Raw genomic sequence first — 22,665 nt, 5'->3', positions numbered from 1 at the left:
CCAGCACACTGTGACCCTATTGGACAAATGGTTTGGAAAATGGTTGGATGAATGGATTTAATATCTAATGACAGACCATAGAATGGCTTAAAGTGAATGCACAGTTGAAGGGCTGCTGTACACTTGAGCTTAGAATTAATTTTCAAAAAATGCAGTGGTTCAGAATCAATTATTCATTTTATTGGGGAAGCTACTTTGAAGCTGCTTTTATTTTAAAACAACTTTGAAATAAAGTTACTTCATAAAAAAAGAATAATAAAATAACATGAACATATTAACATACATATTAATACAATTTAAAGTTAACTAACATTAAACATCATCAAAAACAATCAAACTAGTTCTAGTGTATATGAAAAATTGCTGATTTCAAGAGTTCACACTTAGATATTGCTTGACACAGGTTTGGCATGCTGTCCCAGGAGAGAACCCTGAGCTTGGAGATAATTGAGCCCAGGGCTCCCCTGGTTAGAGTCAGGTAGGTCTCGAGACTTGTAAAAGGAGAAAAAAGAGGAGATGGGGTGGAAGATGGATTCTTCCAAAGCGAAGATAAGGCAGTAAACTAAAATCATTCTATTTATTGTAGGCTTGGATCAATCTGATTGGATTATTGCTGATTATGAATGAGAGACTAGCTGTGATCAATCATATTATGTGCTTCCCTTGAAATTAGTCTGGTAAACTTAAGTGAAGTTTAATAATGAACTTAATTTTGAGAGGATCACATGCTTATGATTGACCATGGCTGGTCGTGCATTAGCTAACGCATGATTCACCGATGGATGATTCCTAAAGCTGTGCTGCAGCATACGCATACACATGCGCATGAAGCAGAAGTATAAATCAGCCTTAACTCACAATAAATAACCAGAGTTTCTTATCTCAGTTACCTTCGTCCTGAAGAATCCTCCCTTCCACCCCTACTCCTCCTCCTCCCTTTTCTTTGTTAGGGCGGCATGGAAGTACAGTGATTAGCACTGTTGCCATACAGCAAGAATGTCATTGGTTCAAGTCTCTAACAGGCCAGTTCACATTTCTGTGTGGAGTTTACATGTTCTCCCCCTGCTCGCGTGGGTTGCCCTGGATTCTCAGGCTTCCAAAAACATGTGACATAGGTAAATTCACCAAACCAAACTGGCACCATAGATGATCTCTTAATCAGCAGTATATATCAATTTTTAATTTTTCATTAGCCATAAATAAGCAGGGGAGTTCTCGAGACCTACCTGAGCTCAAACTTCCCTCAGATCGTATATGAGCTCAGGCCTTTCTCCTGGGACTCTTGAGATTAATTTTCAATAAAACAATCAACTGCAACTGCAATACTTAATATAATATTAATATTTTAATTTATCCACTAATGTTTAATAAAATGTTTCTCAACCACATTCCTGGAGGGAACCACCAGATCTGCACATTTTCCATTATTGCGTCTCAAATGGCACATTATACACTATGTACTTAAGCATTTACACACTCAACAGCATAGTATCTGAATTTAGCATTATCCCAAATGGAACACTAACATTTACAAAATAAATAAAGTAATCCAACCTCCGAGCAAATCTGCCGCCATTGAATGTGTGAAGTGTTCAACATAAATTATTTTTACCGGCTGAATAAATGCCTCATCCGGGTATTTAAAGGCCACTTATTATTTTTTTAAATAAAAAACAATTTCAGTGTGAATGCATTACTTACATTATTTATACTAGAAAATGCAGGAAGAATAGTGCAAAAGTATGTGATTTGGGAATCACCTCATGTCTCTTTGACCAAACACACCTGATTCAGATCATCAGCTAATTAGCAGAGACTGAAAGACCTGAAATCAGTTTGACAAACAAAGGAGACATCCAAAACATGCAGTGTTGGTGGTCCTCCAGGAACATGATTGAGAAACACTGGCTATAAATTGAAGTAAGATGTGTACATGGTGTGTAGCTGTATAAATCCTATTTTTAAGATTAACCTATAATAAATAAAAATTGTATTTAATCAGGAGAGGATGTCATATGCCAGAGCTTGGCTTGTTTGGTGCAGCTTTTGAAGGCATTTCAACCATTAAATTCATCAAAGGTAAGTTATCTGGAATCTTATAGGCCGCCGTGCAACTGAATATTTACTATCTGCTCTGTATTGATCTATTTTGATGCTTAAGTACCGGTTAGTATGGAAATTGCTGCTCCTCTGCATTGAAATGATTACAATAATATGTTTGTGTTGCTGGTACTGTTACAAATTTTGAATTTTACCTAAAGGGACTTTTGTTAAAAATGTTAGGTGTTATTGCTCCTCATTGCTGAAATATGAACTCGTTGTAAGAAAATTTAAAAGTGGAGGCCTTCCATGATTTTTATTATCTACACCAATGGTCTCAAAATCAATTCCTGAAGGGCCACAGCTCTAAATAGTTTAACTCCAACCAGCTCCATCTCACACCTGCTTAATAGTTAATAGTAGTTGGTGCAAAACTTTGCAGAGCTGCAGCCATCCAGGAGTGGAGTTTGAAAGCCATGACCTACACTGTCTGTGAAAGCTTGTAGACTGATTTTATGTAAAATACTTGGGGAAGTTTTTGAATCATCCTTTAGTTTTTTTTTATATTGTGTTTCAAAGAGTACAACTCTGCTTGCACCAAATGAGAATTTAGCTTTTCATTAAAACAAGTAATTTTTTATTCCGTCTGTGTATTTGGCAACAAGGTTGCATCAGTTACCTGGAGACTGAATTGCTTATAGCTCAGATTTATAGCTCTCCTTGAGGCAAAAATTAGGCAGGCTTGTTCAGGTCTATCAAGAAAATATTTAGAGCATTGTCATTTATTATTGCTATGATCTTATGTGAGTGACAGTTTGAAACTGGTTAAACAGGTTGAACAAATATTTTAATTAAAGATTATAAGAGCATATGAATGAATAAAATGCTTTAGATAAATAATTTCCAACAAATTCTGATGCAAATTTGCTGTTAATTTACTCACCCTCAGGTAATGAAGGATGCTGTTTATGATGTAGGTCCCCCCCAACCCACCCCCCACCACCTTTAGTATATCATAAAAAATGTTTAATCTGAAACCATGAATTTTAATGATTCATGAAATACAAGTCAATAGTAGTAGTGCTTTCAAAAATGCCTGTGCAATGTGATGAAATGTATTATATGGATGAAATGAAAAGTCTTTCCTTTTATATTATGATCCATCATTCATTTCAAGATGTTTCAACATACAATGTTTACACAGTAATGTTTACAGTAGCATTGGGGATGCAGGTAGAAATGTGAATAACAGCATAGTGGAAAAGTCGCAAGAAGGTAAGCACAATGTTCACATTTTACAGTTAATTTAGCAACATTTTATGTTTTCCCTGCAATCATCCATTTTTTTAAAGTGGTCTATACTTTATGAACATTTATTTTATATGAACTACAGCTAATAATTGATTGAACTTAACATTATGAACAACAAATCTGTTGTTGTCTCTTCCAAGGTCTTATGCTGTGGTCACGCTAGACTGAGCATGTGAAATTCTATTGTACAGCGCTGCAAAAAGGGGCAGGATTATACAATGATTAGACATAAACAAATGCAAGCGATTGGTCCATATTTGAAATTTCTGTACACTGAGGTCATGTTTTGATCTTTGACGCAGTCACGTCATGCGATTTCACAGGTCAGAGTTCACCAAGCTTGACCTTTGCAATGCAGTGAACTGTGAAAGTTGTCGCACGAGCTGGCATTTCCGGTCTGTCACATTTGCTTGCGTATGAATAGGAAGTCTATGTGGCAGAACACGCAGTGTGACCACGGCTTTATGTGTTTTCACAACAGTCTTGGTGTCAAAAGCTCTACATTGGCTGTTTTTCAATAAGCATTTTTCAGCAATCTTGAGTACTTGTGTTCTCATGTAACTTCATGAACCACTAAAGTTCAGTTTCAATACTCAAGAATGCAAGAATGGGGGATGTACGAAAGTTCCCTGATGTGTTCTTAATATCAAGGATGCATCAATGCAGACTTGAGCGCAAAGCTTGCTCGAAGTTCCAAAAGTCATTATGGCTGAATATTAGAGGTGGGCATAAATATATACACTAGATATCACATGTGTCAATAGTGCCACCATATTTGTACAGTGCTCCCAGCACAAATCTCATTCGACTACACTAGTCAAGACTAAAGCCAATGTAATGATGCTAGACTTTTGTGCTGTTTACGGGTGTAATAACATGCAAAGAAAACTAAGCACAAAGGCAGAACATTTCATAGGTAAGATTTTGTTTTTTACATTTTTGTATGTTACGAACGTTTGTGCTAGACTAGTATTGATGATAATACATAGTAAGATAAAACAATCTCTTTAAAAAAAATATTTACTCATGTATATATCTATTGCTCTGGATGGCCAGTCCTCCACTGTTTCCACATTCATGTCAAAGGCGTACTAAAATGGCGGCTTTGATAAATTCCTGCCTGGAGGTGGGAAGCACAGCATTTAATATAGATTTATTATTAAGGAGTTTCACTAAATGAAATGTTGAAAGTAAACCTTAACGTAAAAAATCTTTATAAAGACAAACACATTAAGGGTGTTGATTTGCTGAAATTCAAATTAAAATCTGTTTTATTTTTTATTTTATTTATTTATACAGGGACAATGTACAACATGACATGTTGGGCCAGAGGAAGCTATGACGCTAATTTACATCTGTAGTCCCTCTGGATTACGCAAGGAATTTATATTGTGAAAAGTATATTTGTGAGGTTTATGTGCATTTTATAAATATTGAAAATTCCAATTTATGATTCACCAATCAGACGATTCCTAAGCCATTGTAAATAAGTTCCATATAACAGCCATCTTCGTTTTGAAGAATCCCCTCTTTCACCCGTACTTCTCATCCATTCCTAGCTGGGTGGCATTGCCTCACAACAAGTATGTCGCTGGTTCTGGTCCTTACCAAGCCAGTCAACGTTTTTTGTGGGAAGTTTACATGTTCACCGAGTGCTCACATGGGTTTCCCCCGCATTCCTCAGTTTCCTCCCAACATGCAACTTAAGTTAATTGAGTAATCCAAATCAGCACCATAGACATCATATAAGAGCAATCACTATCTGTTGATTAGCTACTACAGCAGGGAAGTTCTCGATGTCTACCTGTGCTCAAACTCCCCTCTCACCTTGCAAACAAGAGGGAGCCCCAGGGTTAAGGATCTTATAAGCTCAGGGCTCTCTACCTGAACAGCATACCAAACAAGCTTTGTAATCAATTATCAGCCAAGTGTGAACTCTTGAAATAATTTTCGTTAAAACTAAAAAAAAGAAGAACGCAGCATCTCATTTCTCACAGAATGCGTTCTCTGTTCTTGCGGCCTCCTGAGTTCATTCTTCAGAGGTAACCTGGCTAGACTGATCTCCATGAGAACGCAAGTCCATTCTCTGCAATCTTTGAATTGAGAAACATCCAGAGTTTAGCTTTGACCCTAATTAAACAAATCTGGTCAAACTAATTGAGTCCTTTATGCTTGTTTGAAACCTGCAGGAAAAGTGTGTTGAAGCAGGGTTGGAAATAAACTGTGCAGAGCTGCAGCCCTCCAGGAGTTTAACACCCCTGGTCTAGAACAATTTACTTTTTCCACATTTTCATTTTTGCATCACAAAAACGCATGCTTTTTGTATCTAAATTGCACTGCGTAACTGCCAGCATGTGTTTGTGTCACCCTAACATTGTGATTTTTAAAGCATTATGTTCACAGCCCACATGCTTAGTGAACAAGCATTAACTGTTGTTAGAAACAGGGGCATTCATCTCTTTTTGTGGGCTCGCATGCATTTGGATGGTTGGCGCTTTGCTCTTCTCTTATGCCAGTGTTATTCTGAAGTCAAGCACCCTATTCACCCAGTGTGGGAGGTGAGCATTGTTGGCTCTCAACCAAACAGGGCTTTCTCTTCCATCTGGTGTGTCATTGTGATGTAGACAGTCTAGTGTAACATCAGTGGGATGGATTCTGAAGACTGTCTGCTGGCATAATGTAAAGCATTCACAAGGGACTTGACATCTGGACTTGTCACAGAGCTCGCTAGCATTGAATCGTACTGAAAACATGGACTGTCCTGTAGTAAGGTGAATTATACTGCGTCCCCAGTGGCAGACTGTACACTATACACTTGTGTACTGTGTACTTATGCACTTACACACTCAACAGCATAGTATATGTATGGAGTGTCATACCAAATGGAACACTAAAGTTTTTTTCCTAACAGAAATTCAAACCGTTTCCCTGATGACGTTTGTTGGTTGCCTAATTAGTAAAATAAATGACTAAAGCACCAAATAATACCTGCCATGAGTGCATCCGCATTCACCATCGACAAGCGGTATAAACACTTGAAGAATTTTGCTTTCACAATCCAAAATGAATGAAGTAATTCAACATCAGTGCCTGAAAGCTCCGCCCCTTTTGTTTAGTGAGTAAAGCATTTGCCATTGAGAGAGTGAAGTGTCCAACATTCAACAATTTATTTTACTGATTGAGTTAGTGCATCATCCAGGTATTTAAAGTGCACTTATTATTTTTAAAGTTTTAAGTGTGAATGCACTGTTTACACTATTCATACTACAAAATTGCGTAAAATAGTGCATAAATATGTGATTTGGGACGCACCATTACTCTCCCATTTCTATTAGGTGTGTTGAAGTTTGTGTAGCAGTAAATTAAATTGTAATTTTTTTTGTAGCAAATTAAGAGTAAAATATAATTTACACAACACTCATAACTTTTTTTTAAATTAAGTTTTATGTGCTTTTTGATGTTTTTTTTAAAAACAATTTTTTGACAGATATTACTGAAGTTAGAAATTTGTCAAATCTTATTTAAAATAATTTAGTTTAGCACTTTTTCTAACATTACATATAGAACATATTTATAAATAAATAAATAAATGCCAATTGCACATTGGTCATTCATTTATTTTCCTTTGGCTTAGTCTGTATTTCAGAGATCGCCACAGCCGAATGAACCCCCCTACTATTCCAGCATGTTTTACATGGTGGATGCCCTTCCAGTCCCAACATATTATTGGGAAATACACATACACACTTGTACACTACGGACATTCCTTCATTCATTCATTTACTTTTCATCTTAGTCAGGGGTCATCAGGTCGCCACAACGGAACTTACCCAGCATATGTTTTACACAGAGGATGCTCTTTCAGCTGCAACCCATCACTAGGAAACACCATGCACTCCCTTTCATACACACACATTCACTACGAACAATTTAGCATACCCTATTCACCCATAGTGCATGTCTTTAGACTGTGGAGAAATTGGAGCACCCGGAAGAAACCCACATGAACACGGAGAGAACATGCATACTCCACACAGAAATGCCAACTGACCCAGCTAAGGCTCGAACCAGTGACCTTCTTACTGTGAGGTGATTGTGCTACTGCGCCCCTGCGCCACCGTGCTGCCACACTATGGACAATTTTAGCTTATTCAGTTCACCTAAACCTCATATGTTTTTGAACTGTGGGGGAATACGGAGCACCAGGAGAACATGCAAACTCCACACAAAACTGCCACATGGCCCAGCCAGGACTCAAACAAGCGACCTTCCTGCTGTGAAGTGACAATGCTTACCACTGAGCTATCTTGCCCCCCAGTCACATTGGTTATTATTAACATGTAAATAATCTGAATATGTATCAGCGATTATTTTATTTATTATTAATTTTCCTGCTGTGGATGATTGATAAAAACATTGTCTGCAGATCTAACTTCATCCAGTCTTAAAAATGCTTTAAACAGAGACTTTTCAGTTCTATACGTTGGCCTTTTGCTTTTTGTAAGTTTTCAACATTTGAAATCATTTGTTGTGCTGTTAAGTATCAGTGGACAACAAACTGGCTTCAGCTTCATGAACTCCTTGAACTTCATCTGTTGTAAAGTTTGCTTGATTCAATTATGAAGGAGGGATTTTTAAGGGACCATATACTGGTTTCAGATGCCTGCTGGATTCCACTTATTTCTCTAGCAATTTCATGTATTACTTTTTTCCTTTTGAACAGCTAAAACTTTTTATTTTCATGCTGGAAACTCACCAAACTGTGGATCCATGAAGTGTCTACATCTAATGGCGTTTTATGTAATTTTGGGTGGGATGGGATGTATGGTTGCCAGGCAACTAGATGTTAAATTTGCAATATTCAAGACGTCAGACCATCAGATTTGTGCTGGAGATGTCCTCTTCATGAGGAACCAATTTCCCTCAAGGACCCATAAGTTCTGCTGTTATTAATATTATTCTTTTTTTTTTTTTAAGTATATGACATTTACATAAAACCTTTTAAAAATATTACTTCTCACAAACCTTGTGGTTTTTAGTACATCCTGCTAATTGCTTCTTGCAATTAATATATAATTTAGTCAATTTTCAAACTGTTTTGTTAGGATATATTAATGATTAACTAATGAATGTGTTAATGATGTGCTGCAGTGTTATTATCATATAAATTGCAGCACAGATAACCTCACTCTCTCTTTCTGAGATATCATATGCCTTTTTAAACAACCTACGCAACTAGAATAAACCTGTCAGGAAGAGGGGACAGCACCATGATAATGATATCCACTATAGGTCCAAATCATCATCATCAAATACTTACTTCCTGACAGAAATGAAACATCCGACTGCACAACTGTGTTAACTCGAAGCATAATTGCTCGTTTTCAATGTTTTGTCAGCTGTTTTGTGTGCGTGTGTGTTTTAATCATCCATCTCAGGCAGTCTGGTCTGCCATAATGAGGAGCACTGCTGACCTCTAGCTAATCCTTCCCAATATGCAGTTCCCCAATAAACAGAGAAAAGTTTGAGATGCTGCATTTGTGGGCTTTAGCAGGCTGCTCAGCTGTGAAATAGACCTTAAACTGCAAGCAATTACTTCATAATAAGCCTGCCGCTTCATTCTGGCAGACCTGCAGAGATAATTAATAAATTAAATTTTTAATTACCCAATTCTAGCATAGGCTATTTGTATGTTTGAAATTAACTGTAGAAGTTTTTAATCTGGCAGTCATACTTTGGCTCAGAGTCGAGGAATAATAAGCGGTGCGATGCTCCAGGTATTTTTCTTTTTTTTTTTCCTTCTTCTACTTTCGTTTTCTGCTTGTATGGGATCAAAATCCATTTATCTTTCTGTGCCTGGCAGAAAAGAGCAGTAAATTATCTCAGCGGATGTGCATGGAGATGAAAACAACATACAGTGAGCAAAACACAAACTTGTATGAGATTTTGTACATTTTGTCACAGATCTTCATTTGCACTCTGGGCAATTAGCAAGAATCTTATTCTATATGCGTCTTCACAAGGGCACTACATCACTGTCGTTTGCGAATGGGAAATGAGCGTACAGTTGAATACTTTGGCTGTATCTCCTCCTGCCAGCTCCCTGTTTTTGCCATCTCAGGGGGCTGAATCATTCGTTTACTTCAGTTTTCTGCAGTGGCATCTTCCCACTGAGTGGGTAATGAAAAACGTCACTTTCCAATGTCTGTTTTCATTTCCCCCATATTTGTTATGATTATCGGTTGTTTATCTCTCGCAGTCAGTGTCTTCTCCTCTGTAGTGTCCTTTTTGTTTTTAAAAACCTGAGATTGTTAAAACGCCTTTTTGTTTTTGTACCTTCAATGCCCTCGCTCATCTCTTCTGATTTATTCCAGTTGTTGCCATGGAATCGAGAGATAACACAAAAAGCTGAGAGGCAGATATTCAAACCGTAACCGTATTTGTCCTTGCTGCTGCTTTTCTGAATGCTTTTTTATAATATAGTTATAGTAATAAGAACCGTTCTTCCTGTAATTTACATAGTGGTTTTCATGAGCCACCTAAAGTAATTATTTTAGACCTGTAGATTATTTGATTTTACTTAATTTGTTTTAGTGTTCTTCTTAGTGTGCTTTGCTTTCACAAAATAACATTTTAAAGGGCACCTATTACGCAAAAATCACTTTTACAAGGGGGTTAAACACAGTTGTGTGACAAGTCTGTTAATATTATTATCACACTTCATCAAAACAGTCTGAAGAAACACTTCCAGGCACATTCTAAAAAACATACCCCTATATACATTTCTGGAAAGAGCCAAATGCGTCCCTGGAGCTGTGTTTTTTTTTATTTTTTTAATCGCAGTATTTTTGATTTTGTGAATCCACAAGAGGCCGCTGTGTATGCGTTTTGAGATCTCCAATTTCCCTCTCGTCTGCTGTTCTTGCGTATATCCATCGGAGGCCACAATCGACTGATTGACCAATCGACTGAAATCAAATACCAATAGTGTTTTCAAACACACAGATTGATCCACCCAATGAATTCCCTAAACGCTAATGACAGTTTTAAAAAAGCAATCCAGAAAAGGAAAGCCCTCGCCTGTTTTTTTTTTACTACGTTTTCAGATTTTACCACATTCTCGCTCTGTTATTTACTTGTTTATCTTGTTTTTTTGGCTTCTGTTGGTACCTTACCTGCTTCCTGGAACCCTTCTTCGCCCCGTTGCTGTGGTCAGTTGCTCTCTGCGTTTGAAGTTACCTGCTTTAAATGTTATCTCACTAATGAGCGTTATCAGGGGTTATCAGCTGATAGATATGGGCCAGTAGGGGCCTTCTGCACCTACTGGTAGGCTCAGAAGGCTGTTATCATCCATCCATCCATCCACATGGTTAATCAGCTGTACTAATAGAAAAGACCCCAGATCTGTTTTTAAATTAATGTGACTGTTGGGTTTAGGGTTGGAGTGGGGGTAGACATTAATAAAATACAGTTAATGGGAAATGTAATAAATAATATAAATTTTCATTAACTTCCTAACGCTGCCATTTGTGATCTATAGCTAATTAACCATGTGGATAACCATGGATAACAGCCTTCATAGCTTACCAGTATATAGCTCCCATTGACTGTCTCTCAAAGTCACTCTTCATTTGCATAAAGTTGAAGAATTTTAACTTTGTCGTGTCACTGGACATGCCTACCTGGTTGCCAATTGTCGCTGTCGCTTGCATAGATGGAGGTCGCTGGAAGTTGTTTGCTCTTAATGAAATAAATGGTCGCTTTGCAACTGTAAATCACTTGTAGTGTGAATGAGGCTTAGTCTTGTTTTTAAAACTGCCACTATGCTGACACATGGGCAGTTGTAACTCTGCTCTCTCTTTCGAAAAGAGTTGGGAGCACAATCTCATTTGTATTTAAAGCAGCAGTCACCAAAGTACCACCATTAAGATCAAAGCCTAAAAGGTGCAGTTTCAAAGAGTTTTAAAACATTTATATATGGGGTATTTTGAACTAAAACTTCACATACACACTCTAGGGAGCAATTTTTTGTAAATGGGGGCATAATAGGTCGCCTTTTAAAGAGCACGAGTTGTGAGTACAAATGAGTTGAGTACAGCTGTCCTCTCAAAAGCCAGAGTGCAGATGTTTGTTCCTTTTAAATTCACGTCTTAAATCCTTATCCATATTTGTCATGACAGGAATGTAGCCGTCTATCCCATTTTAACAAATATATTTAATTGCACCTAATCTAATAATATGGCTCTTTTTGGTTTTCAACTGCAATAGCTCAAGTATATATTAATGTCGAGAAAATGACAAAGAAAATGTATTTAAACAAAATAAACCCGCTTTTTACATCCTCTTATCCGTAGCTTCATATTTAGGAGCACTATGAAATTTACATTTTTTTTTTTCCTCCTTCTCTCATTATCTCATGCATATAAATCAGAGGGCAGTGTTCTGATTTGTTATATTGACTAATCAAGGTAATGAATAACCTCTTCCCTCTTCTATATCGTAGGCTTTGATCGGTTTGTGTTTGATGAAGGAAGCTATGTGTTGGCTCTGTGTGCCTGTAATGGCCCGACTAATTAAAAGTCAGTCTAGGAGGTTGGACGGCAAAGCACCGCACAGTCTTGCTGTCAAAGATCTTCTTGTCTGATGTGTTTTCCTTTCATCTTATTTCTCTAAGATCTAAACATTTTCATAATGTACATCAGCCAAAATGTTCAGGATTACAGCAGGGATGTATGGTTAATAGAGGATGGAAACTTGGCATTGAGCTTATGATTATTAATTAGATGAAATCATTGGGAAAAATGACGTTGATGAAAGGCAGGTATTTTAATATATTTTTTTCAAATATATTTTTATTGAACGTTTTTAGTAAAAAAAACATTTTCAGAAATTCTCATTCTCTCATTTCTTCGTTAATCCACTTTACAAGAATACATTTCCAAGCAAAGTAAACCAAAATATGTAGATGGTCTCTGTTCTGAAAATTATAGGGTATATCATCACTGAGACCCAGTAAGAAAGTCCTTGCTCTCAATTGAAATGAACATTTAAAGATGGAGTTGAGCTGCAGACTAATCAAGTTCCAGAACTGCTCTAGAAGACATTTTGGCTATTATTTTTGTAAAGATTTTCAAAAATGCAACTGTGCAATCATGCTAAAAAATAGAAATGTTCACAGACGCTTGCATTCTACTGAAATCAGCTCATTTGTAGAAAACACTCTTAAAGCCATCAAGATTGAAAGTGAGTAGGCCTGCACAATATTGCAAAATTCAAGATGGTGTGTTCACAATAAAAAAAATAAAAATAAATGAAGCATAGAAAATAGAGTAAAATATTATGGCTCTCTCAGCTGTACAGTATTCATGCGTAGAAACTAAATCTTGGCAAAGCTACAAAGGTCATTTTTTCTGCTGCCCTAATGCTTTAAACTCACTTGAAAAGCTTTCACATTTACAAACTTTTAAAACACACCACCAAATCTGTTATAGTTAAACTTTGCAATCACTCTACATGAGTCCTGAATTGTGCTGACAAATAATTCTGACTCAACATTTTGTATTCTGCAATGTGACTATATGGATGTGTAAATTGCGATGTAGATGCTGAAACAATATATTGTTCTGATCTAAAAGCATATAGAAACATATTTTGTGAAGGTAATGGCAATGCTCATAAGTGAAGTTTCACAATGTAATTTTGAGAGGAGCATGTGATATTGACTGCATGTGATATGATTGACTTTACTGTATTTAACATTAAATATCCAGCTAAACCTTTTCCCTATCTTCAATTCATTTCAGAAGACTCTTTAGTATTCGTTTTTGAACGCAAGTTGTTTGTTGCAATTGTTTTTCTCAAATGTTTTCTCAAAAGTTTGAGTTACCTTTAATTTTTTGGGTTTTAACGTTTTTAGAGCTATCTTATTAATCAAGGTATAGGCCAAATGAATCGGGTAGCTACCAAGAGCTACCTGTTCCCATTTCCCTCTTAATGCTCATTGACCAGGCAGGAGCCTTGGGCTCCTTTATCTCTGCCCTCAGGGTTCTCTCCCGAGACCGCATGTCAAACCTGCTAACATCGTCAAGCATTATTTAAGTGTGAACTCTTGAATAGCCATAATGTGTCAATAGCTTTCATGTCAAATGCAGATATTTTGGATTTATGACTTGCATAAAGAAACACTGTGCAATTTCACCTAGAGATAAGGTAGCAAATCTTGTTTCAATCATGCCAATTAATATTTTTACTCAAGACCTCTTCTGTTTAATTCTGAGAAAAATGTAATCATTTAATCAGTGATGGTTTTTATTGCAAATGATTTGCACCCTGACATTGTCATAAAAAAACTTTGGATCATGTTCAGTGTTTTAGAACAAAGTGCAAGATATTCCTGCGAAAAAATGCTTCAAAGAAAACATTGGCCTTTACAGTTCAATACAGACATCAAACATTGCAACTGTGATGAGAAAAAGTATCAGGAAAAATACTTCAGGATTCTGTATTTTTATGATCACTTTTTTTTTTTTTTTTTACTTTTTTGGTGACAAACATGAACACAACACAAAAGCAAAGTTCAAACCAAATCATCAATACAGCCCGAGATATACTTTTGTCTACTACAAATGCTCCTGCTTTGTCCTAAAATTGCTCTTTAAACAAGTTTTGAACAATTGGAAACATTTCTTAGATGCAGAACATAAATGCCCTCAGTAGAACAACCACAAGAACAACAACAACAACAATTGCAGTGCAAATAATGCAGCAATAAAACTGTAATTAGCAGAACAGTTATTCACTGCATAATTAAGCAACACAATGGAAGCTTGGATGAAATAATATAGCTATGGTTTTCTCAACTCACATTTCCTTGGTTTAAAGCTTCACAATTCAGCAGTTTTTGTTTTAGGGCAATATTTAAAGAAGGAAGCTGAGTCTGAGTTTAATACTAAGAATTTCAGAAGGTTTATTTTCTGTCTCTATTTGTTTTTTCTGTCTGGTTTTCACTTTCTGTTGTCTGCCTCTAGTGTTTACATATGTTTTAACTGCATGCAACTATTGTAGGGTAGTAGGAGAACATTTAGGCCAATTTAGATTTTTTTCTTTACAAAAAACAAGATATTGGTGATTGGAAAAAGGGAATCAAGGTGTAACGGAGGGTCTGACACAGAGGAATCCATTTGCAGTATATTTATTAAATGGTTTTAATAACAAACAGCATACAGATGTTAAGCGTGTGCGAACTCACTCACATAAAACACAGTTGTAGTTAATCGAAGGGCTGGCGGCTGGCAAACACAAGGTGAGTATTTAGGCATGGGTCAAAGGCAGGCGGCGAGGATCAAAGTCGGGATGCAGGCTAGAGTTCAGGGCAGGCGGCAGGCAAGACAGAGTTGAGATACAGTCTGAAGTTGTCAACGGGAAAGCAGGCAAGGATCAGGAAACACTCAGTAGAGTTAGCAGGGGCAAAACAAGACTTTGCACTGAACTGGAGTGAGAGTGTGGCTTATATAGGTGAGTGTGGGTCGTTAGCGGGATGAGGAACAGGTGTGTGTGTGTGTGCTTATCAGTTTAAGTGGATGACGTAATGTCTAGAAGTCCGGTGATTGATGACCTCTGCTGGCCAGAGAGGGGAATGACTGGGACAGAGTCGGTGACAGAAGGCAGTCATCCCAGAAAGGATTTGTAAACAAGAAGACATGTATAATTACCGAGACATTCATAATTGAACTGGAAGAATAGCAGATGAAATGCTAAGATAAAATAACTGAGGCTAGCACAGGTCTGATGAAAACTCATATCGGAGACATTTCAAAGGAGTTTAAAGGTGCTTTGAAAACAACTTGTATTCAGTTTCTCCTCCAATATTAAAAGCTTCAATAACTTTTTTTGTCTGTTTTAATGAGCTGTAACAGTGCAGCACTTGCTTCTTACTGGAAAATAAATTATATAAATAAAGTAAACCTTTCTTGTGATGAAGGAAGAGTTTGTGTCTTGGAAAGGAGGGCTCTTTTGACAGGTGCAGAGACTGATAGCATTTATCCCATGAATAAAATCATGAGAGTGCAAATAAATTCATGAGTATGAGTGTGGATTATGCTTTATATACAATTCATCATGTATTATCATTCTTTTTTTGATTGATTCATTAATTCATTCTGCCAGTCATTCATTCCTTCTGTCATTTAATTCATTAATTTTCTCTCTTTCGTGAATGAATGAATGAATGAATGAATGACAGACAACAATTGAACTAATGAATGTCATGAATTACTTAATAAATTCATTCATTCATTCATTATGTAATTTATTCATTCATTATGTAATTCATTCATTGTCTCTTATGAATGAATGAAAGACAAGGAATAAATGTCATTCATTCATTCTGTAATTTATTTATTCATTAATTTACATCAATCCATCCTGTCTCTGTGTTTCATTCATTCATTTTCTCTGTCATTCATTCTGTCTCTGTAATTCATTCCTTGTCATTTATTCATTCATTGTCTCTCTTTCATGAATGAATGAATGAATGGCAGACAACGAATGAATGAATGTCATGAATTAATTATTAGATTCATTCATTTATTCTGTCATTTATTCATTTTGTCATTAATTCATTCATTCATTATGTAATTTATTCATTCATTGTCTCTAATGAATGAATGAATGAAGGACAAAGAATAAATGTCATTCATTCGTTCTGTCATTTATTTATTCATTTATTTACATCCATCCTGTCTCTGTTATTCATTCTGTTATTCATTCATTCTGTCATTCATATTGTCTCTTCATTCATTCAATCTGCCTTTGTCTTTTTTATTTATTCATTCTGCCTTTTCATTTGTTCGTTGATTCATTCTGCCTTTGTATTTTCATTGATTCATTCATTCTGCCTTTATTCATTCATTCATTCATTCATTCATTCCATCTCATTCATCAATTATTTCATTCATTACGTCTTTTACCCTGTCATTTGTTATTCATTAATAATTACATAATGTCTGTAGTGTTGTATCAATTACTGTAGCAGATTCCCAGTAAACCATGGTAGATCTTCTGATGGTTAGTAATACTATTCCAAATTTATTTAATACCCGAGTTCCATTATCACGATTTTGAAAACTTGCTATCTGTCATCCTGTCTATTGGTTATTCATCTGTCTACTGTTTATCTATTCTTTCATTATGTTGTTCTCTTGTTCTTTGTTTCTCATTCTGTCTATCCACCTGTTGTTTCTGCCTCTTGTCTGTCTATTGTTAAATCCACCATTTTTGTCTGCTGTTCTATCTGTTTCATGCTTATGCATTCTCATTCGGTTTTTCTTTTATTCTATCTCTGTTTCTTGTTTTTTTTATTTTGTTTTGTCTATCATTAGTTCAATTTATCTATATATCATCTTTTTAAATTCTGTCTATCGTTCTTCTGTTCTCTCTGTCTTATTCTGTTCATCAGGATCTTGTTCCATTAATTTATTATTCATTTGGTTTTTCATTCCATCTGTCTGTCACCGGTTGAATTGGTGTATTGTTTGTTCTATTGTTCTGTCTGTATTATACACTTTCTCAAAAAAAAATTTCAGATTCAAATGAAATGCAATGTCATAAATTTACTTCAATATTCAGCCTCTTTTTCTTATTTGGCCCGAATAAGTCTCTGAGAATATTCTTTTTGGGAAAGTTTCTCTCTTTTGATCAGCACAGAGCACAGTCCTTGTTACAAAGCCAGTCCCTGATGTACTCAACCTTCTTGTAAGGACATTTGCCACTAGTGTCATTCCAGACCTCTCCTCCTCCCCACCTGCACTTCAGAGCCAAACCACTCCAAACCACAAAGCAGTCAGCATTCACAGTAGCTGTCGCTTTAAAGGCAAGTCGCCATTCAAGTGAAAGCAACTCCCGGGAGAATTTACTTTGGTTTTGTGGAATCCGTTTGAAGTCTCTTTTTTACAACATTGTCTGCTTTTGAAGCAGAACCAACTGAAAACAAGCCTATGTTTATTTTCTGCCTGCTAGAATGCTGTCTCTAGGTCAATGCTAGGTATGTTTTGTGCTGAAGTATGGGCTTGTGCAACGCTGTGATCAAATTTTATTTATCTTGATTGTCTGTCATGATGTACTGTAGGTTTCTTCTGAACACTGGAGAGGACTCATGAATCTATTCACATGGACTGCGCTTGAGTGAAAGAAAAACCTTTATATTATATAGTACTTTACTAGAACTGCTTTGTTGCAATACTCAGTTGATATACACTCACCGGCCATTTTATTAGGTAGCTGTTTAACTGCTTGTTAATGCAAATTTCTAATTAGCCAATCACATGGCAGCAACTAATGCATTTAGGCATGTAGACATGGTCAAGACTATCTGCTGCTGTTCAAACTGAGCATCAGAATGGGAAAGAAAGGTGATTTAAGTCACTTTGAACGTGAAATGGTTGTTGGTGCTAGACGGGCTGTATTTCAGAAACTGCTCATCTACTGGGATTTTCATGCACAACCATCTTTAGGGTTAACAGAAGTGTCAGAAAATATCAAGTAAGTGGCAGTTCTGTGGGTGCAAATGCCTTGTTGATGCCAGAGGTAATGCATCAAATCATGAGGCAGATGGGCTACAGCAGCAGAAGACCACACCGGGTGCCACTCCTGTCAGCTAAGAACAGGAGACTGAGGCTACAACACAGGCTCACCAAAATTTGAAAATAGAAGATTGGAAAAATGTTGCCTGGTCTGAGTCTCGATTTCTGCTTTGACATTCGGATGGTAGGGTCCGAATTTGGCATCAACAACATGAAAGCATGGATCCATCCTGCCTTGTATTAGCGGTTCATGCTGCTGCTGGTGGTGTAATGGTGTGGGAGATATTGTCTTGGCACGCTTTGGACCCATTAGTATCAATTGAGCATCATGTCAATGCCACAGCCTTCCTGAATAATGTTACTGGCCATGTTTATCCCTTTATGGCCACAGTGTACCCATCTTCTGATGGCTACTTCCAGCAGCATTACACACCATGTCATAAAGCGCAAATCATCTCAGACTTGTTTCTTGAACATGACAATGAGTTCACTGTACACAAATGGCCTCCACAGTCACCAGAATCAATCCAATAGAGCACCTTTGGGATGTGGGGGAACGGGAGATTTTGCATCATGGTCATGCAGCCGACAAATCTGCATCTACTGCGTGATGTTATCATGTCAATATGGACCAAAATCTGAGAAATATTTCCAGTATCTTGTTCAATCTATCCCATAAAGGTGGATCTAAAGGCAAAAGCGGGTCCAAGTACGTACTAGTAAGGTGTACGTAATAAAGTGGCCGGTGAGTGTAGTACTGTTTATTATGCGGTAAATGTATTTGAGAGACACATTGGGTATTGTTTTGTTTAATTTAGTTTATTCATTCTTTTTACAAATCTTGTAACTTGTCTGTTATTTCCACTTTGAAAAATAATTGGAAGATAATGCAAGTATAATTTAATTAAAGTATTACCCAAGAACCCTTCTACAATATTGAAAGTCTAAATATAATCATCATATTTAATTAAAAATGTCAGTTTTGTCATTTTTAGCCATACACGTTCAGTTTATAATACTGCATTTAATAGCTTATATAGAGTTAGTGATGGTGTTATTGTTAGAGGTTTTAATTGATATGCATGTGTGCTAATGAGCTTTTGAAACCCCAGACAAAAAAAAAAAAATGCCTTACTAAACATAATACTAAGGTAAAATATTGTTTTGTTATTGTTTTGCACAGATTATAGATGGGTTATGTTGCTTAGTTGTATTCTGAGCAAATCTATTTGTCTGTTTGACCTCTTTTTCAAAACAGAGGCCTCAGTGAAATGTGATATTACAGACTCTATTTTTATTAGGCTTTGTCAGCTTTTGTATATGTCAGGGCTCCAGACTGTGACTAAATGGTCACATTTTTTCTTTTCTTTTTGGTGCAACTTAATTTTATTAAATGTCACACTGATGCCACTACCAATTCGCATAACTGATAAGCATTACTATTTTTGCTGCAGTAGTACTAAGCCATACAGAGCATTTATCAGCTTGCACCCCCCCCCCCCACAGAAACAAAACAAAAAAAAAAAACACATGAACTTCTACTACTTGCTTTTAGCTATTGACCAATGTTGATCATAACACTATTTTTATTTTATCAAAAGTAAAAAAAAATTTCTTATTTAATATAGTCATACTTTATTTTAACACTCAAGTATTAGTATTAATAATCCATTAACAAATATTTGCTTGATTAAACTCCTAATTTGTTGCCTATTTTTAGTTGAGCTGGGTTAAGGAAGATGGAATAAGATGATGCAGAATACATAATTTATAATTACTAATATACAGCAAAAATCTTAATAATTCAGTGCAATCATATAAATTCTCCTCAAAATATCTTTTTTTTATTTTTTTATTAAGTTAAATTAATGTGATACTGGTGCCACAATTGCATCAGTGTCAGAGCTCACAAAGTCTTTCATGTGGCCTTATATTGTGCGTGTGTAAGGATTTGTTAGAAATAACACTTGAAAGGTTATTTGGCCATTTCAGTTATTTAATCTATTCCAGATATTACTGAAAAAATGATACTATTTCCAGTGTAGTGCACCCATGCACTGATGCTTTCTCGATAACCCCCCCCCCCCACCCCCCCCCCACCCCAAAACACACACACACACACACACACAAACACACACACACACACACACACACACACACACACACACACACAATCTTAATCCAGTGTTTCTAAGATTCAGACAATTATAGTTTAGTTTGGGAGAAGCATAGTCACAAGTCTTTATATTGTTTTATATACACCGCTCAGCAACATGGACACCTGTGACATGGTGTTGCATACTGTATAATGCACACTCTGCTTTAAAAGTGAAACCGAAAGTGCGCACATCATTTAAATGATCATATCGGATTTTAAAGTTATGATCATGACAAGCATTTGATATGTTTTTATGTGCATACATTTTTTTTTTTTTTTTTATGAGGACAGTATAACTACTCTATAATGTTGAATATAATGCAAGAGGGAATCTAATAATGACAAAGGTCTCATTTTACCAGTGAAATAATGGTCTAATAATATTGTCTATGACAGAATTATGAATAGTTCTATTCTGATGTATTCACTTTACTGTGAATTAACAACCAAGACATATTGGGAGTTCACTATTCCAAGTCTACACAATTTAGCATTTTAACCAACAGTAGACCTACGGAACATCTACAGAATTGTGAGAATCTCATTTTAACCAGAATTTTGTGTATATAAAAAAACTATTTTTCACATGGGGATTCAAGGAATAAAGGCCATATCATACTCCAATCCAGCATAAATCTAACAGTACAGTCAATTTTTTGGGAAGGTCTTTAGACATTAACAGGCTAATTGAATGAAAGTTGCACTCTGCACATTAAATGGCCACACGACACACCAAAGCAGCATTCATGCTATTCATAATGTATGTCTTAGTATTCTGTGCACGGTCTGACCTTTCTGTTCAAGACCCTGAGGAATTATGGGCCAGGGCAGCTCATCTTAGGCTATTCAGCTGGGAGCTTCTGCTGTTTGAATAAACTAATGGCACTGTGGCATGCCTGACTGATCATTTTATGTATTTTTCTTTTTATTCTGTCTTTATTTACTTTAAACTTTGAATGCTGCTGTTTTTTTTCTTTCTTTTTTTTAACAGTTTGCAGTTGACTGCACAAACCTGCATCCAAATCTCATTGCTTTCTGAATTACATCGAATTAGGCTTGATTTTCCAAGCTGCAATTGTACACATTATGATCACATTAGTTCAGTCGCTAAAAACGAGCAAGAACAAAAGGAAAGAGCACTTTTTTAGTAAAAGTGGGATTAAGTATAAAAAAAGAACACAGTCAGAAACCTTTTCTTGCTCAACAGAATACCTAATTCATGTCAGCAAAGATTGATGCACATTTTAAATCGTGCTTTCAAATGATGAATGGGTTTATTAGTTGACAAATTATATCAAGGGCTCTGCTTTATAGTATAATCATAAATGACATTTCACTGATGTTTGATTATAAATGCAAAAAAATGATGTGACACAACTGTCTGAGATCTCCCGTTTGAGTAGGACTTGCAAGGGTATACCTAAATTTGTCTTTATATCCTGGTGGTTAAGTGTAATACGACAATAAATCCAAAAACAATCCATCCAGAGATGAGTTGTGAATAACAAACACTGTTGTGTTGTCAGAGGTGGATACCTTACGAATGGAAATGCAATGTTGTGATACAGTTAAAGGATTTAACCAAGTCATTGTAATGACTTTGGGGCTGGCTTTTCAGAATAATTCCACATTAGCTAAGGCCAGATTTATACAATAGGTTTTGATGCCTATAGTACCAGCTGACAGACTTATTATTATTATTATTATTATTATTATTATTATTATTATTATTATTATTATTATTATTATTATTATTATTATTTAAAGTTATGTCTTTTTAAAAGAGACCTGTATTTATCTGCTATCTGCGTTTAAGTCCACCAAGGTGTTTTTTCCCCCCACTGTTTTCTATGGAAGCACCACCTTTTTAAAACTGCAGCAGGGTGTTCAGGCACTGAGCATTTATTTCTTTTATTTTTACAGCTGCTAAGAACTGAGAAATGTTAAACTTTGAGTAAAATGCAGTGCTCTGCTCATCCATATCTGTTTTGAGCCAGTGGCATTGGATGAGGTGTGATTAAACATGTCACACTGACCAGTTGACACTATGTTGAGCACAGCAACTGAAAGAAATGTGAAAAATGAATATTTTCTACATTGTGCCAGCATCTTTAGTCATCCTTAGACGCCCACGGCTATGCTTTTTAGAAGAGCGATATGTTTTGGAGGACACGCAGCTTTACACTATACACTTGGAGAAACCTCTGAAGTTTGACATGCTGATCTGGAAATGCTTAAGCTGAAAAGGAAGCAAAAGTGGCATATGGACAACAGCACAATGATAAAAGGTCAGCAAAATGAAACTTCAGCATGACTTCTCCGCATTCATCCTTATACCACCATTAAACGGATCACTGCTAGTTTGCGTCATTCACAATACTTGGTCCTTTTTTCAATGCCACATATCTTGCATTGACGGAGGATTATCCAGTACATATATATATATATATATTAATCTCATTATAGAACTAACAGAATCCATGTTGAACTTCTTTGACGAAATATATGAAAATTAAAATAAACATGTAAAGCTATTGATGAGGACCAAAATACACTATTTGGAACAGCCATACCAAT

General features: G+C 36.1%; 1 long non-coding RNA gene across 1 annotated transcript in view; it reads left to right on the top strand.

Moving 5' to 3' along the window:
* The first annotated feature begins 1,808 nt into the window (after nt 1–1,808).
* Nucleotides 1,809–22,665, top strand: part of LOC141379829 (uncharacterized) — an 81,468-nt gene continuing 60,611 nt past the window's right edge. Inside the window, exons 1-2 of the long non-coding RNA XR_015520162.1 lie at nt 1,809–1,920; nt 2,003–2,079. This is a non-coding gene — a long non-coding RNA (uncharacterized LOC141379829). The remainder of the gene's footprint in view (nt 1,921–2,002; nt 2,080–22,665) is intronic.

Source organism: Danio rerio, chromosome 21 (genome assembly GCF_052040795.2).
Source record: "Danio rerio strain M-AB ecotype USA chromosome 21, GRCz13ab, whole genome shotgun sequence".
NCBI lineage: Eukaryota > Metazoa > Chordata > Actinopteri > Cypriniformes > Danionidae > Danio > Danio rerio.
This window is presented reverse-complemented; position numbering and strand designations above follow the sequence as displayed.